This window comes from Pelodiscus sinensis, chromosome 12, assembly GCF_049634645.1.
Source record: "Pelodiscus sinensis isolate JC-2024 chromosome 12, ASM4963464v1, whole genome shotgun sequence".
Taxonomy (NCBI): Eukaryota; Metazoa; Chordata; order Testudines; family Trionychidae; genus Pelodiscus; species Pelodiscus sinensis.
In genome coordinates, this window is record NC_134722.1 from 42080084 (window position 1) to 42097985 (window position 17902).

At 45.4% G+C, this 17902-nt stretch overlaps 2 pseudogenes; both read left to right on the forward strand.

The window, feature by feature from the left end:
• Positions 1-1096: 1096 nt before the first annotated feature.
• LOC142831185 (up-regulator of cell proliferation-like) lies at positions 1097-15393 on the forward strand (annotated as a pseudogene).
• A 9-nt stretch (positions 15394-15402) lies between these two features.
• Positions 15403-17669, forward strand: LOC142831186 (uncharacterized; annotated as a pseudogene).
• Positions 17670-17902: the final 233 nt, after the last annotated feature.

Consider the following 17902-nt stretch of genomic DNA (forward strand, 5'->3'; position numbering starts at 1 on the left):
AGAAAAGCAAACATGATTCTGGGATGTGTTGTGAGGAAGACACGAGAAGTCATTCTTCCGCTCTACTCTGCGCTGGTTAGCCCCCGGTTGGAGTATTGTGTCCAGTTCTGGGCATCACATTTCAAGAAAGATGTGGAGAAATTGGAGAGGGTCTAGAGAAGAGCAACAAGAATAATTAAAGGTCTAGAGAACATGACCTATGAGGGAAGGCTGAAAGAATTGGGTTTGTTTAGTTTAGAAAAGAGAAGATTGGGGGGGGGGGGGGACAGGATAGCCGTTTTCAGGTATCTAAAAGGGTGTTATAAGGAGGAGAGAGAAAACTTGTTCATCTTTGCCTCTGAGGATAGGACAAGAAGCAATGGGCTTAAACTGCAGCAAGGCAGCTTTTAGTTGGACATTAGGAAAAAGTTCCTAGCTATCAGAGTGGTTAAACACTGGAATAAATTGCCCAGGGAGGTTGTGGAATCCCCATCTCTGGGAATATTTAAGAGTAGGTTAGATAAATGTCTATCAGGGATGGTTTAGACCAGTGGTCCCCAACTTTTTTAGGTTGTCGGGCGCCAGGGGGCGTGGCCGTTTGCCCGCTGGGCACCCGGGGGCGGGGTCCCCCCTTGCCGCGCACCCGGGGGTAGCCCCCCCCAGCCACGTGCCCGGGGGCGGGGCCCCCTCCAAGTGACGCACGCCCGGGGCCGGCGCTCCCCCCCCACTGAGGGCCACGCGCCCGGGGCCGGCGCTCCCCCCCACCGCACGCCCGGGGCCGGGGCCGGCGCTCCCCCGCCAAGCGCGCTCCCCCCGCAAGCGCCCGGGTTTAGACAGTATTTGGTCCTGCCATGAGGGCGGGGGACTGGACTCAATGACCTCTCAAGGTCCCTCCCAGTCCTTGTATTCTATGATACTATCATCTGGTGGCGCGTTTTTATTCATCAAAGGGCCAATTAAGGTGAATTGAACATATGACCAATTTATGAAGGGTAAATTTACAAAATAGGGGATTCAGCGGATATTAAAAAGTGGTTAACGACAACCAACAAACAGTACAGTAATCAATTCCCAAAAATCACAAGGAAACGGAAAATTTCGGCTGAGTCCAATTGGCATGGTCAGTGTAATAACCAAAGTTTATAGCAGCCTTCTTGAAAGTTCCCAGACTGTCGCTCAGGAGCTCAAATCTCGCAGCTCACCGAGAGCTTTGAGAGGAGCCCTGAGAAGAGCCCTCCGAGTCCTCTTCCCTGCCGATGGTAAGTAGTTCTCAGGGTGGCTGGCGATGGTCTTCAGTGGAGTCTCCCGTAAGGCTGCAGTTGTCTTGATCCGGAGTCTGATGTCCTGTGAGGAAAACCCTGCGCACCCTGCCTCTGGGACGGACATCCCCAAACTGTCCAGCTATCGGCCTTTTATCCCGTCTCAGGCGGGAAATCCCTGCGAGGGAAACCCCTCAGAGTCTGCCCCTGCTAGGGAGACCCTGTGTGTGAACTTCTGAGGTAAAGCCAGGTCAGACTGGACAGTGTGTGTTTGTGAGAATGACAGAGACACACACACTGAGAGTGACAGAGATTTGTGCATTGCCGAGCTCCCTCCATCCCCTGCTCTCTGTGTGGAGATAGGGCATAAGATTAGAGGGAGGGAGGAACACCCTGACATCAGAGCCCCCCCCTTCTCCTTCCCACACCCTGCACAGCAAGCAGGAGGATACCAAGGGGGCAGCTTCAATGCAGAAGGCAGGAGCAGCATGAAAATGGGGAGAGGAGCAACTGAAGCGTTAGCCCTTGAGAGCTTCCTGGACAAACCAGCCAGGATCATCGGCCAGAGGCTCTGAGATCTGTCATTAGACCCCGATCCACTGCTCGGTGACCACTGCTCGACTATTTCTGCTGCTGCCGCTTCTTCTGTTGCTGCTCCTTCTCCTGCCCCTGCTTGTTTTCATGTTTCTTCTTCTGTTTGTGCTGCTGCTGCTTTGGCTACTTTTTCTTCTGTTGTTTCTTTTGCTGATTCTTCTTCTGCTTTTGCTCCTTCTTCCTCTGTGGCTGCTACTTACTCTGCAGTTGCCTCTTCTGCTGCTGCTTTTCTTCTTCTTCTGGGCTGTGTCTACACCCCACCCCTTTTCCGGAAAGGGATGCAGATGAGACAAGTCGGAATTGCAAATGCAGCGGGGATTTAAATTTTCCCCGCTCTATTTGCATGAACATGGCTGCCGCTTTTTTCCGGCTCGGGGCTCTGCCGGAAAAAAGGGCCAGTCTAGACAGGGATCTTTTGGGAAAAAAAGCCTTTTCCGAAAGGTCCCTTATTCCTCTTAAAATCAGGACACAGCCCTGCTGCTGCTGCTAATTCCTCTTTCTTCTGCTGCTGCTTCTTCAGCTTCTCCTATTCCTGCCTATTCTTCTGCTGTTCCTGCTGCTCTTTTCTTCTTCTGCTGCTGCTGCCTCTTTTCTTCTCTGTTTCTTCTACTGCTTCTGCAGCTGCTGCTGCTTCTCTGGCTGCTGCTGCTCCTTCTTTTTCTGTGGATACTTCTGCTGTTGCTGCTATTGTGCTACTTCTTCTTCTCCATCTGGTGTTTGTTTCCTGTTGCTACTCTTTCTGCTGCTGCTACTTCTTTTTCTGTTCCTTCTTCTGCTGCTCCTTCTGCTGCTGCTGTTGCTTCTTCTGCAGTGCTGCTGTTTCTGCTGCTTCATCTGCTTCTATGGTTCCTTCTGTGGCTGCTCCTATTTGTTTTTCTGCTTCTCCTTCTTCTGTTTGTGCTTCTGCTTCTTCTGTGGCTGCTGCTGTTTTCTTTCTTTCTTCTTCTGCTGCTGTTTCTACTTCTCTCAGGGGATGTCTACACTTGCCCCCTAGTTCGGAGTAGGGAGGCAAATGAAGCATACCGAAGTTGCTAATGAAGTGTGGGATTTAAATATCCCGTGCTTGATTAGCATATTTGCAGCCGGTGGCCATTTTAAAATGCCAGTCGCCCGATTTAACTCACCGTGTGTGGACACAGTAGTCCAATTTAAAACCCTTCCCTCGATTTAACCGTTACTCCTCATTGCATGAGGAGTAACAGTTAAATCTCGCGTTTCATTAGCAAGTTGGGTATGCTTCATTTGCCTCCCCCGTCCGAACTAGGGGACAAGTGTAGACACACCCCCACTCAATAAGGAGCAGCCAGAGATCATGACGCAGGGATGATCCCCAAAGCCTTATTCTGCCCCTCTAGTGGAGCAGGCGGGAAGTGGGGGGGGGGGGAGGGGTGACCCACAGAAATTAGGAGCCTGCTGGAAGTCTCCAGAGAGCTGTCACCTGTGCACCTGGGAAGGGAAGGGGGAGGGGCTGGCTCCTCAGGGGCTGGGCCTGGGCATCTTCTCTCAGGAAGCAGGGGAAGCCTTGTGCCCGGTAGGGAGCTGGCTCCATCACTGTAGCCGTCTGGGCCCTTACCCCGCTCTGCCCTGTCAGGAGGAGGGGAAGGGAACTCGGGGGCTGAGGTGGTAACAGAGCATCTCCCTCCCTCCCATTTAACACTCCATTGGCATCCACAGCAAAGTGTGGGACACTTCCGGCCCACGCAGCCTCCTCAGCACCTGCCCTGCTATCGACAGGCACATTTGCCTTCCCTCTGCCTCCTCTGCCTGTTCCAGTGCGAGAGGAAACCGCAACATCCTCTGGGAGGAGGGTCCCAACTACGGGATGGTTTCCCTCTGCTCCCATTGAATGCTCTGTTCCCTTGAGACTTTCATCCTCCTTAAGAGCACTGGGGCTCTCAGACTGGAGGTGGGACAGTACTACTGTGTCCCGGAAAGTCTCATCAGCATAGCTCTCTGCCTCCCTTAGCTCCTCCAGTTCAGACACCCTGGCCTCCAAAGCACGAACTCGGTCTCTGAGGGTCAGGAGCTCCTTGCAACGGGTGCACACATACGCCACCCGCCCACAGGGCAGGTAATTATACGTGTTACACTCGACGCAATAAACAGGATAGCCCCCACTCTGCTGCTGGGCTTCTGTCTCCATTTTTCTAATGAATAAGTTTAAGTATAAACTGGATTCTTTTTAAACCTCTGGAATATAGATTATTATACAAGTTATGTTTTAAAGAAGGTCAGAAGTCACTAGTGCCCTCTAACCTCCCCTCTAAACTCCCTGTTAGCTGTTCCTGTTCGCAAGCTCCCTGGGCGCTGAGTCACAGGCTTATATAGCTCTGGTAGCCCCTCCGCCTGACTGAGGCTCAGCCAATTAACAGAGGCTTCTAGGTTTCAAACCTTTTAGAAGCTCCTTCAAACAAAAACAAACAAACAGACAAACACAAGCTCAGCACACAGCAAATAACTCCCCCCCCCCACACACAAACACACACTCCAGACAGCCACTTACCACAAGGGTCCCACTTTTACTCCTCTTTTACCTGGAGAACTCCCTCTCCAAACTCCCTGTTCGCTGTTCCTGGTCGCAAGCGGAACAGGACTTCACTTGACTGCGTACTGAAATGTTTCTGTATTTGTCAAGTAGCTTGCTAATGTTTTCAGTGCCAAAATCATCCCTGATTTGATGTGGGGGAAGTGAGGCAAAGAAAAAAGCTGCCCATTCATTTAGTTCATTCTCTGGAAACCTCTTACTCAGAGGCTAACACAGCAGGGAGATGAAACGTAGAATAGGTTCACAGCTGAACTGGTCATCGGTTGTGGTTGATTTGATTTGATTTTTCACACTGTTTCTCCAAGATCCTGCCCTCTCATCCTGCGGCTCTGGGCCCTTGCTAACTGCACAGCCTCACGCATTGTCAAATAACCTTTCTGGGAGCATTTAGTCAGTTCTGCTACTTCATAAAATACAGGCCTATGTAGCACTTTAAAGACTAACAAGATGGTTTATTAGATGATGAGCTTTCATGGGCCAGACCCACTTCCTCAGATCAAATAGTGGAAGAAAATAGTCACAGCCATATATACCAAAGGATACAATTAAAAAAAATGAACACACATGAAAAGGACAAATCACATTTCACAACAGAAGGGGGATGCAGGGGGAGGGGGGAAAGGAAGGTGAATGCCTGTGAGTTAATGATATTAGAGGTGGGAAAGGGTAGATGTCTGTGAGTTAATAGTATTAGAGGTGATAATTGGGGAAGCTATCTTTGTAATGGGTAAGATAGCTGGAGTCTTTGTTCAGCCCCCCCTGCGGAAAGTGTCGAATTTTAGCATGAATGCCAGTTCAGAGGACTGTCTTTCAAGAGCAGATTTGAATGTCTTCTGAAGTAGGATGCAGGTGAGTAGGTCATTCATACAGTGTCCTTTCTGGTTGAAATGGCAAGCAACTGTTTTTTCTTTGTGATCCTGTCTAATGTCTGTTTTGTGGGCATTGATTCTTTGGCGAAGTGTCTGAGACGTTTGTCCAATGTACATAGCAGATGGACACTTACGGCACATGATAGCATAGATTATAGTCACAGACATCTACCTTTCCCCACCTCTAATATCATTAACTCACAGGCATTCACCTTCCTTCCCCCCCACCCTCCCCGCATCTCCTTTCTGTTCTGAAATGTGATTTGTCCTTTTCATATGTGTTCCTTTTTTTTTAGTTGTATCCTTTGGTATATATGGCTGTGACTATTTTCTTCCACTATTTGATCTGAGGAAGTGGGTCTGGCCCACGAAAGCTCATCACCTAATAAACCATCTTGTTAGTCTTTAAAGTGCTACATAGTCCAGTGTTTTGTTTCAGCTACACCAGACTAACACGGCTACATTTCTATCAGTATTCTGCTAATTCATGTGAGACCTCATTTAATACAGCTGCAGTGACGTGGCAATTAGTGTCATGGAACTTAGTCAGGCAGCACTTTGCTATTGGGTCATTATTTTTTGAGATTTCCTGTTCCAAATAGTTAAGAAGGGGCTCCTAATTACACAGCAAAGCACTTCCAGCAAAATGTCTAGGTGGCCACCTCACTTCAGTGAGAGGTTTCAATGATACAGTCTCATTTTCTGTGACATTTGCTATTTCCTCAAATTGTCCTCTTCGGACTGAGGATCTGCAAAAGATTCTATAAACGGTCTTCAAAAGGGTCTCTCCTGTCTTCAGCACTGGCACTTGGTTCCACACATCAGCTAAACCCAGGTCTTCTCCATGGGCCAGGCAGTGTTGTGCTGTTAAATGTGGGATGCTCTGCTTGAGTTGTCTGGCAACACCATTGTTTTTCCCCCAGCACGACTGAAGCACCATCTGAAGTGAACATCGCTGTTTTCATCAGATCCCGCTTATTCAGGGTGTCAAAGGCTTTGAGAGCAGCTGTAACAGCTTGTGCATTCCAAGCAGATAACTGAATCGTTCCACCAAACACAGTCTTCTGCCCTGCACATGCTGCAGCTCTCAACTTGAAGTCAATGACAAGCAAGTTGGTGACAGAAATACCTGTGCTCTCATCAGTAATAAGTGTATGGTAGGAAGACAGGCGAATAGCTGACTTGATTTCTGCACAGACAACACTGATGATTGACTCCAAAACCGCAAAAGCAGAGTTTTTCTATGCCAGCTTGTACATACTGGTGCTTTCCCATGTGGTCATTTATATTTTGCGCATTTCTATTCTGGAGCTGTTCATTTGTACGGGAAGCAGAAAGTTATTTGTGAGAATTTTTATTTTTTCTGGCTTTAAATGTTTTCTGTCCTTCATTTCCAGCCTCTTCTGTTTCTTTTTTGTGTTTCTAAGAGCATCCTTCACAACTCACATCCCAGGGGAGGAGAATTCCTGCTCCTAAGAATATGTGCAGCAGATTCACGACTTTTGCTTGATGAATCCTCTTCATGTTGTCCAAGGGCTTCCCCCGTCCCACTTGTGGCCTGTGGAGAAGTGGCTGCGTATTCTAGTCTGAGTCCAAATTTAGCAGGTCAAGCCCACATCAGCACTGTACTGGAATATGTCCCCCCTCTGTACACAGATCTGGCCTTGAGATTGTTGAGATTCTGCTTCAACTCTTTCATTCAGCCATTCTCCTTTGACCGTGGGGCAGCATTTCTTCTTAGGGTTTGCTCCTGTGTTGGTTGATGCTCTTTGCCTTCATTAACACATGACTGTTAAAAGGTGCAGAAGGGCTGGGGGTCATGTAATATCACGTATTCTGCTCTTAATTAAAAATCCTGTAGTCCATGGGATATGTACAGCTTGTATTAAAAAGAGTCTGCCCGAGAGTGCTGCTGTGATAACTAACTCTGTTGCAGGCAATGATTAGAGTCATTGAACACTAGGACTGGAAGTGACTCAGGAGATCAAGTCCCTGCCCTGCACTCACAGCAGGACCAAGCACTGTCTAGATCATCCCTGGCAGGCGTCTCTCCAACCTGCTCTTCAGTATCTCCAGTGATGGAGACTCCACAACCTCCCTCAGCAATTTATTCTAGTGTTTAACTACCCTGACAGGTAGGAAGTTTTTCCTTATGTCCAATCTAAACCTCCCCTGCTGGAATTTAAGTTCATTGCTTCTTGTCCTATCCTCAGAGACCCAGGAGAACAGTCTTTCTACCTGCTCCTCCTGGTAACACCCTTTTAGATACTTGAAAACCGCTCTCATGTCCCCTCTCAGTCTATTCTTTTCTAAAGTAAACAAGACCAATTCTTTCAGTCTTCCCACATGAATCATGTTTTCTAGACATTTGGTCTGTGTCTCGACTACATCCCTTTTCTCGAAAAAGGAATGTAAATGAACCCCGGGAAATTTAAATCCCGCCTTCATTTGCAATTTCGAAGTGTCTAATTTACATCCCTTTTTTGAGAAAAAGGATGTAGTTTAGACACTGCCTTAGTCATTTTTGTTGCTCTTCTATGGACCTTCTTCAATTTCTCTGCATTTTTCTTGAAATGTGGTGCCCAGAATTAGACACAATACTCCAATTGAGGCCTGATCAGTGCCTTGCAGAGTAGAAGAATGACTTCTGGTCTCCTGCTCACAACACTCCTGTTAATGCATTCCAGAAGCATGTTTGCTTTTCTTCCCCAACAGCATCACACTGTTTAGCTTCTGATCCAGTATGACCCCCTAGATCCCTTTCTGCAGTGCTCCTTCCTACACAGTCGCTTCCCATTCTGTATGTATGAAACTGAGTGTTCCTTTCAAAGTGGAGCACTTTGCATTTGCCCTTATCAAACTTCATCCTGTTTACCTCAGACCAGTTCTCTAGGTTATCCAGATCATTCTGAATTCTGATTCTGTCATCCAAAGCACTTGCAACCCCTCCCAGCTTGGTATAATGTGCAAACATAATACGCGTACTCTCTATGCCATTATCTAAATTGATGATGAAGATATTGAACAGAATTGGTCCCAAAACAGACCCCTGAAGAACCTCACTTGTTATGCCCTTCCAGTATGACAAGTGAACCATTAGTAATTACTTTCTGAGAACAGTTATCCAGCCAGTTTTGCACCCACTTACGTTGTATTTAATCTTTTTGGTAGTTGCCCCATCTAGGTTGTATTTCCCTAGTTTATTGATAAGCAGGTCATGCGATACCGTATCAAATGCCCACCTCCTTCCCATACTGCATTGCCTAATGCAGTAGTCTGGGAGCAGAATTTGTTTGTGAAGACAGAGGCAAAATAAGCATTGAGTACTTCAGCTTTCTCCACACCATGTGTCACTAGTTCACCTCCCTCATTCAGTAAGGGCCCCACACCCTCTCTGATAAACTTCTTATTGCTAATATGCCTGGAGGAACCTTTACCACCAGTCACATCCCTTGCTAGCTGCAAACCAGTTGTGCTTTTGGATTCCTGACTGCTCCCCTGCATTCTTGATCCTATCACTCCAGAGCAAGCTGTACACTTCTCTATCAATATTCCAATCACATGTATTATCCCACCAAGTCTCTGTGATACCGACTGTGTCATAGTTGTGTTTATTTACTAGCACTTCAAGTTCTTCCTGCCTATTCCCAGCCCTCCTTGCATTTGGCAGCCACCATGTGATCCTGGCCCCAACACCAGCATTGGGGACAGCAGAGAGCTGCCCAGATCAGCACCCACTCCCCCACCAAACCCAGCACCACCAGCAGCTTCCTTGCCACCGATAGGATGGCGAGTGCAGGCTAGGTCTACACTACAGAGTTTTTGCTCAAAAACGGCCGTCCACATCTCAAGTGCTTTTTTGCGCAAGTAAAACCAAAGAACAGAGGGGTTTTCCCGGTGTAGGTATTCCTCAGTCTACGAAGAATAATTCCTTTTTCAAAACAGTTTTTCGCAAAAAGGTGTATGTGGACGGGCAAAAGGGGTTTTTTTGCACAAGAAAAGGGAAGAGCAAAAAGCACAGGTGCCCTGGTGGCCATTCTAGCCATAGCAATCACTGCTCACTTCAAGAAAGCATCCAGGCAGTCTGGACGCTCTCTTTCGCAAAAGTGCATCCCTTTTTTGATGCGCTTTTGCAGTGTGGATGCTCTCTTGTTTAAGAAGTTTTTGCAGATGAAAAGCTTCTTGTGCAAGAAGCCTGTAGTCTACACTTAGCTTTAAGAGAAAATGTAGGATGAACTTCAGCCACTTCTATAACAGCATTTCTGTAGAAAATCCCCTTTTTATAAACAAACAAATAGACCTCAGACAAAGCCTCTCCTATCATAAGAACAGCAACCTTCTCATTAGCACTTTAAGCCAACTTTAGGGTCATCGGCTCCCACAGTCCCAGGCTGTAAGGCCAGAAGGGACAGCCTTGCTCCCCGAGTTTCACCTCCTGCGCAACACAGGCCTGAGATATTCCTCACAACAGTTCCTGTGTCACTCCCAGCCCCATGTGTCTTCACCTTTGCCTGGGTTCTGTGGACAAGCTCTGGCTCTTACAGGAGTGGATGGTTTCAAGAGACCGCTCTTGTCTGTGAATCCTGGGCAGACTATTCCCCTGCCTTTCCAGAAGGACAGAAAAACCCATTGGCTCCTTCTTTTTATTCTAGGCTGCATTTCTTCTTCCGAAGACTCACCTCAAGTGAGCACAGACACAGCCAGGTGCTCAGGGTGGTGGTCCAACCTGCAGCAGCCGAGTCATGCTCCGGCCTCAGTCAGGAGGAGCAGGCCTTGCCAGAGGAGCCCAAGAAAACCAGAGGCTCTTGAAAGCTCCTATCAGGCATAAGACGACTCTGTCTGTAGCCAGTGTGGCAGCTCCATGGCAGAGGCTGATGAGGAGACAACAGCTTCCTCGCCCACAAGCTAGTTTTACTAGCTAGGAGCTTACAAATTAGAAAGGGAAAGAAGCTGCAGTATTAGATACGCCAGAGCACAACACATCTTCAGGGAAAGGGAACAGAGCCAAGAGCCTAGACACTGCTGCATGCAGAGAGAAAGGAAATGGAGTGGAGAGCCCAGAAGCCCAACAGAACACATCTACACACACTGTGGGCTAGCAAACACCTACGCTGAACAGTGGAGTGTCTGACTGGGACATGCTTGGGAATCTCTTCTTTTCTGTTCTCAATAAACCGACTGTGACTAACACGTCTCATGCCCTGTTCTCATCCTGCTAGTGTTCCCTCCTTCCAGGCCATTGGACAAGATAGTTTCCAGCGCGGGAGCTTAAAGAGGTCATGGACTATAGGCATTGGGTAGGTGTTTGAGGATATATTAAGAATCTTTAAGATTCATAAACTGTCAGTCTGGAATGTAACCCTTTGCTTTCCAGAACCAGAGCGATTATTCCCACAAGCCCAAAATGAAAAAATCAGACCGGGGAGCCTGAGAAACATGCTGCAGTCAGCACCAGCCAGTGACCTATTGGCAGCAAGGGCAAATGAGAAGGAAGCGGAGGGATCCGCTCCACCAAGAATATCAAAGCGTAATGTCTATGAAAAGTTATAAGGAGCTGAGATTAGAAACTGACAAGATCTCAGTAGTAGGCTGGAATTCTGGTTTCAGTCACCCCTGTGTAAATCCGCCTCCCCCGCCACATGGATACTCCTCACGTCAGTGTTTTTAAGATCAGATTCTGATCAGTCACACCACAGTAAATCCCTGGTTATACAGGAGACGTGACCCTGGATTCACAAGGGTGTCAATGAGCAGTCTTTGAACCTAAAAATCCACATGCTCTGTCAGCACCAATTATATAGCCCCATCCATGCATAAGTTCTTATATAGCCAAGTCCTCTGATCTGAGAGCGCCAGAGAAGGTCCGCCACTCTGAGCAGGTGTAGTGCCATTGTGCTGGATGGGGAGAAGATGTGGTAAAACCATTCCAACAGCGGCGTTTGTCCCCACTTGCTATGTATTGGTGCTCCATGGGCAAGGATAGAGGTGGTGGATGCTGAGCACCAGAGATCTGCTACATTGGACAAAGGGGTGCAGCTACTCTGGGATCTCTGGGTACAAATAACTGATAGCAAAATCAATACCACTCTCCAGAAAACCCACTGACTGCTACACTTACCTACACGCCTCCACCTTCCATCCAGCACACACCATTCCATCCATTGTCTATAGTCAAGCCCTTAGATACAATCACATCTGCTCCAACCCCACTGACAGACCAAAAACGTTAAGATCTCTACCAAGCATTCGTAAAACTCAATTACCCACCGGTGGAATAGAAACAAATTGAAAGGGCCAGACAAACTTGCAGAAACCATCTACTTCAAGATAGGCCCAAGAAAAGCTAGTTAAACTCCAACACATCAACCACCTACAACCTACACTGGAACAGGATACTACACTCCGAGAGGCCCTGGGTGACAGACCTATACTCTCTAATAGACAACCCCCTAACCTTAGGAAGATACTTACTAACAACCACAAGGCAGAGCACATCAATACTAACTCTGGAACTTTCCCCTGTGACAAACTCCATTGCCAACTTTGTCCACATATCTACTCTGGTGACACCATCACTGGACCTAACTATGTCAGTTATACGATCGAGGACTCATATTCCTGTTCATCCAGCAATGTGACTTATGCCATCATGTGTCAGCAGTGTCCCTCTGCAATGTATATTGACAAAGTGCTCAGTCACTTTGCCAAAGAATCAATGCCCACAAATCTGACATCTTCCAAGAGAAAATCCTATTCGTCTACATTTCAGTCTTCCTGGGCATTCCCTTAGAGACCTGACAACATGCATCTTACTTCAGAAAGACTTTAACACTAGATTACAGAGAGAAACTTCAGAACTTTCATTCATGCTTAAATTTGACAGGTTACAAATGGGCCTTAAGAAAGATGCTAGTTACCTACACATTACAAAGACAGCTTCCCCAACTATTGATAGTCCTAGTAACTGCTGATTAGCCACTCTGACTTAAAATAAGCTATTTCCTCCTTCCCTCTCCCCCCGCCCCACCTTTTGTTCTACAATCTGATTTGTTAGTTTATAATGTGCTCACCCTCTTCATTGTATTCCGTTGTTATATATGGTCACGCCAATTCTCTTTCAGAATAGGATTTGGAGAAGTGGGTCTGGCCTAGGAAAGCTCACCACCTAACAACTATCTTGTTATTCTTTAAAGTACTTTATATTTTTCCTTTTGTTTTACCATGCTACCACAGTGCATTTGCTAGACCTGTGCCTAAGGGAAAAGAATTGACCCATAGTGATTCAAAAGTGACTTTGATTCCATTTCGCTTCCTGTACAAGTCAGTCACACTTTGTTTGGCTCCAGTAACCCTATGTCAAATATTTACTAGGCTCTCATCAGAATCAACATTACAGCTGGGCAAACCTCTCCATGCAAACCCTGTTTTTCACTTGCTTACAAGTTGTATGAAACACCCCGGGTTCAGCCAGGCATAGGAACAAGCCTCTATTGCCGTCTGCCTCTTGTCTACACTTTTGCAGCTTCCTCAGCAACGGCTGGTCTGAGTCCCATGCTGGCCACAATCTCCTGTCCCTCAGGATACTGATGCCCCCTCTATGGCCTCCTTGAGACCCCATCATTGAGATTCCCATCTAGATGTAGAGGCTGAAGGAGATGGACAATTACAGGGCTCTCCACTAATCTCCCCTTTCCAGACTCTAGCATATAGTACGCTCAAGGCTCCAGCTGACTTCTCAATTGTACACAGATCTACATCCAATTTATACCCATCCCCAGACAGAACCTGAAAAGGCCAGGTGCCAGGAGAGCTATTTCAGAGTCATCACCTGTGTGTTTCAAACCTCTGACTTCCTCTGCATCCCTTTGTACCTCTAGCAGTAACCATAATCGCAACACAGTTCTGCAAGAGCCCCTCTCGCTATCTTCTGTTTCTTTTTGTAACCTCTGTAGTTTATTACAGAATGTTAGTCTAATGCATACAGAATCATTTCATGATATAAAATAAAGTTACTTGTTTCCAACAGAGTATATGCTCAGTGCTGTATAATATCCAAAAATAAACTGAAAGCTCTTTAACTTGGGGATTCTCTACAAAATAGATATCCTGTGGATCATTGGCTTTCAAATTTAAAACAGTTTTGATGCTGTAATGCAAGCCCCAAACACGAGGTAGAGCAGCTAGCACAGAAATATTCTGTTCAAAATAGCAGGTTGAAATGAACATGTTGCACTGTGGTGGAAAGAGAACAGCAAAAGATTTTTAACATTTTAAGTTTTTCCACGAATCTTTTAGTTTTGCTTTATTCTACTTTACTATTGTTAAATTAGCACTGAACAAAAGTGGGAGAAAAGTAAAGTAAATTGTACTTCCCCATGATTTCAAAGTAACAAATTTCAAAAATTAACATTTCTTTTCACACTTCAAGAGGAGGAAAACTTCAATGAAAATGGCATTTTTCAATCAGCTGAGAATAAATAAAATATATTTATTCTCTATCTCAGATTGTTTAATTTGCAGATTACTGTGCAAATTACTAAATTTCTAATTATGCTACACAACTAAAAACATTAGCGCTAAGTGTGGCTGCTTCTTATACCCTGTTTCTTGTTCCTTACATTAGTGTAATCTTTTTTTGTCCTAGGACTCATGAATTAGAAAAAAAAAATCAGCTGGTGAAAAACCCTCAGAGATTATCATCTGCAAAAGAAATTAATAGAAATTCTTCCAAAAGACCTAGAAATTATCTTGGATGAATCAGTCTCCCAATCCATTTTCACAGAAGAGGAATACGATTTCTTGGATAAAACAGAGGACCTCCCCCAAGAGGAAACACTGTTGATTCTGATACAGGAAGTTTTATTTCCAGTGCGTGAACAAGGCATCCAAATAGATGATGACAGCATGGAATGTCAGATTGCAAGCAACTGCATTAAAGAAATTGCCTCAGAGAAAGAAATGCTAAAGCTTTTCAGGGATTTATGGAAAATCCTGGCTAATGTGGGAAAAGAACTGTGTTGAATGAGAGGTCAGGGAAGATATCCCTGCTGAGAAATATAAATCTCAGCTGAAAGATAAGATTTTGCAATTACACAGACAGAATAAATGTGATCTTATTAATGATTTGACTAGACTCAAAGGTTTTACAACATCTACTTGCATTAGAGAAACACTATTTCCTGAAATGGATCAAATTTCAGCTGGATCACACTGATAGAAGGAATTGTTCTGAACCTACAGGCTGAATACAAAGAGAAATGCAAGTCTCTCAGATTAGTTCTGCCACTTCTTTACAGGTTGAGCATTCCATGTGAAAGTTGGGGAAGTCCCAGGAGGCTGTGCACCCCATGGTTAAAGGCTGCAATACCCTAAAAAGTGGAAGGCAACTCACCCACCTCTCAGGCATCGCAATTGACCTCTTGCTAAAAGAGCTTCCCGATCACCTGATGAACGGACATGTCTGCAACCTCTCACTGCAATGGGTGACCGACATTCTGAACTCTGGGCCAAGCTGAGGGGAAGGACCAAAATGCTGGTTGTGATGATGCTGGGAGTGCAGAGCACTGGGAAATCCACCTTCCTGAACGCCACATTCCAGCAGCAGTTTGCAGTGAGTAGTGGCTGAGGTACGCAGGGAGCCTTCATGTTGCTCCTTCAAGCTAGAGCAATCTTAGAAAAGGAACAGGGCTGTGATTTCATCCTGGTGATGGACACAAAGTATGAAAGCCCCTGAACAGGCCAAGGTGGAAGAGAGTTATCAACATGACAACGAGTTGGCTATCCTGGTGACTGGACTGAACAACAGAACCATTGTTAACATGGTCATGGAGAATGCCACTGAAATGAAAGATTTTGAAAGCTGTGCTCCATAGATTTCTCAGAAAGCAAAGAGCGGGGCATAAATCCCACTGCTAATTTGCGCATCAGAACGTCAGTGATGTTTCCGCATGTGAACAAAACAGGAGACACAGGAAACGCCTCCAGGAGCTACTGGATTAAGTCATCAAAACTGCAGCAAAGATGAAAAATCTAAATGAGAAAATAAACTTTTCTGATATCATGGAGGATGATCTGGAAAAAACACAGTTGGTACAAGTGTTGCCGGACTGCAATTAAGAATCTCTCTCTCCTGATGAATAACAGCTAACAATCTGAAATGCCACAGAGACTACTGTGGGGAGAACAGAAAATTCGGGAGCTCTTACAATGTTCCCTGTACTATTCTACCAGATTCAGATTTGCTGCCCCACTTTCCAAATATTGTTGTATCAGAAGTGCAAAGAGCCTGAAGAAAAAACTGGAAAGTTGCTCACTCATTTAAGAAATGTAAGGAAGCCACTCACATTAAAGAGGGTCGCCACCGCAATATAGCCAATATTCAAGATGACAACATGAAAGTAATTGGAAGGACAGTGGACATGTTTTTCGAAGAAGGCTGGAGAAAAGAAAGTAAACTGGAAAACCATGAATTGGATATGCAATTTGAAATAATTTGGAAAAAAAATTTCAGAATTGGTGCCCCTTTTTTATAGAACCATGGAATTCATGAAAAAATTGAGTTCTATCTGCAAAAAGACTTGGATAACAAAGGGAGTTCAGTCAGAAGATACGAGCAGCAAAAAGCTTGAGGAATTCTAGAATTAACTCTGTCAACATGAGAACCAAACATTTAGACTTTTGATTGACCAACCAGTGAAACATTGGTTTACAAAAAAAACCAAAAACGGTTACAGAAAACAGAAAAAACTGCGGAAACGCTGATGGCCAAATGTAATAGTTACATTGAAGAGGGTCTATTTCAAGGTAGACTGATGAACATTTTGCAGGAAATTGTTACATATGTTCAATGAGAAACTTCAATAGGAGGAATTGAAAACACTTCAGACTCCAGTTTGCTCTGAAGTTGATCTGAAGCTTCACATTTTGGGGAAAGCCGCTCACACATTTCCGAAGATGCATGATGATTTTCCCCAAAGAAAATGATCCTCAGCAATGGCTGGAACAACTGATGCTTCAATATTTCTCTATATTTAAGAGCCATTATTTGAAAAAAGTTGCCCAACAACATAGAGCCAAGGACTTCAGTGATCAGTGTCTCCAGCTTGCCTTAATGGCTTATGTTAGCAAAAAACTCGGGCTAGAAATAGTGAATGACTCAGCAGTGGACAGTCTATTGAATGTGCCAGCTGGACTTTTTCTTCAGTTCACTGTGCAGAAGAAGCTGTTTGAACATGAGAACTTCAACTATGTGAAGTTTGTCAAAGCTTGAATACAAAGGCACAGATTAGATTAGTACCAACAGGCTGAGGATTTGGAAGATCCTGAGGAAGAAGTCAAAGCACATGCTTTGGATAGGATACAGGAAACATTTGCTATGAAATAAACACACAGATATACTCCTAAAGGAGATACCGATATGATCGGATGAAGTCACTGGATGGGCAAAAATGAACCATTTTCATCTACTCTTTGCCCCTTTTAGCCTATAGAAGAGGGGCCCACAGTGCTTCACGTGGGCATTCTTGGGTGTGGAGATTGCACTTGAATAAATAGGGAATGAAATATGCAGCCACTACAGTTCTGCAGCCAAAGTCTCAAAAACTGCCCTTCCGTACAGGATCAGGGATTTGGTTTTAATTGCTATTTTTAATGTGCTAAGCAGGTGCTAGTATGATCGGATGAAGTCACTGGATTTCAAAACAGATTTGAAAAACCCAACTTCACACACACATGTACTTTCATCTAACAACACCATTCATAACATCAGAATAAAAATCTATTTTGTGATACGAGAGAATTTGAGGTTTCTGGAGTGCTAAACCCAGTCGCATTTCACCAGAGCAGTGGTGACAGCCAATACCCATCTAATTCACTCCAAGAACAGGGCAGCTCAACTCATTCAAGTATCAATACCCTCACACAGACAACTAGTATCTCAGGGTAGCGAACACAATAGCCCAACAAAATGCACTTTATTAGAAGAGCTGGGACAGTCTCATTCCGGAGAGAAGATTAGCTGCATTTCTGGCCCAGTTATAATTGGGACAGTGCACCGTGATCAGAAGTTAGCAAATCCCACACCATTAATGGTGCACTTGTAATGCTCCCTCTCCCCTTCCTCTGCCCTGACTCCACCCTTCACCTACAGTCTGTCTCCTCACCTCTGCTCCATTTGGCTCATGTCATCATCTCCTTTCCCTCATTCCCCTGTTCCTGATGACAAAGCTCTTCAGAGTGACGAGTGGAACTTGCCATCTAGACAGTAACTTGTAGCAGCTCAGGGTTCCAGTGCAGAAAGAAACCTACTGAAAAGAACCAGGATTCTAAAAGAAGCTGAAAGAAGGTGCTGCTGGCACAGAGCAGAGAGCAGTACCTCATTCTCTCCCCCATATCCATCAGGAAATAGATGGTCTTGGTGGCTAAAGACTAGGACAGGTGGGTTCTGTTCCTAGTTCTGAGATGAGTATGTGGGATAATGGATCAGACGTGCTGGGAAGAAGATTTCTGGGTTCCATTTCCAGCTCTGCCACTGAACTGCTGTATTAGTTGGGTAATTTCTCTTAACCTCCGTATGCTTCAGTTTGTCGTGTAAAAGAGGGGATCGAGAATCTGACCCACCTCTCAGCAGATTATGCTGCCTAATTCAAGAATGTTCA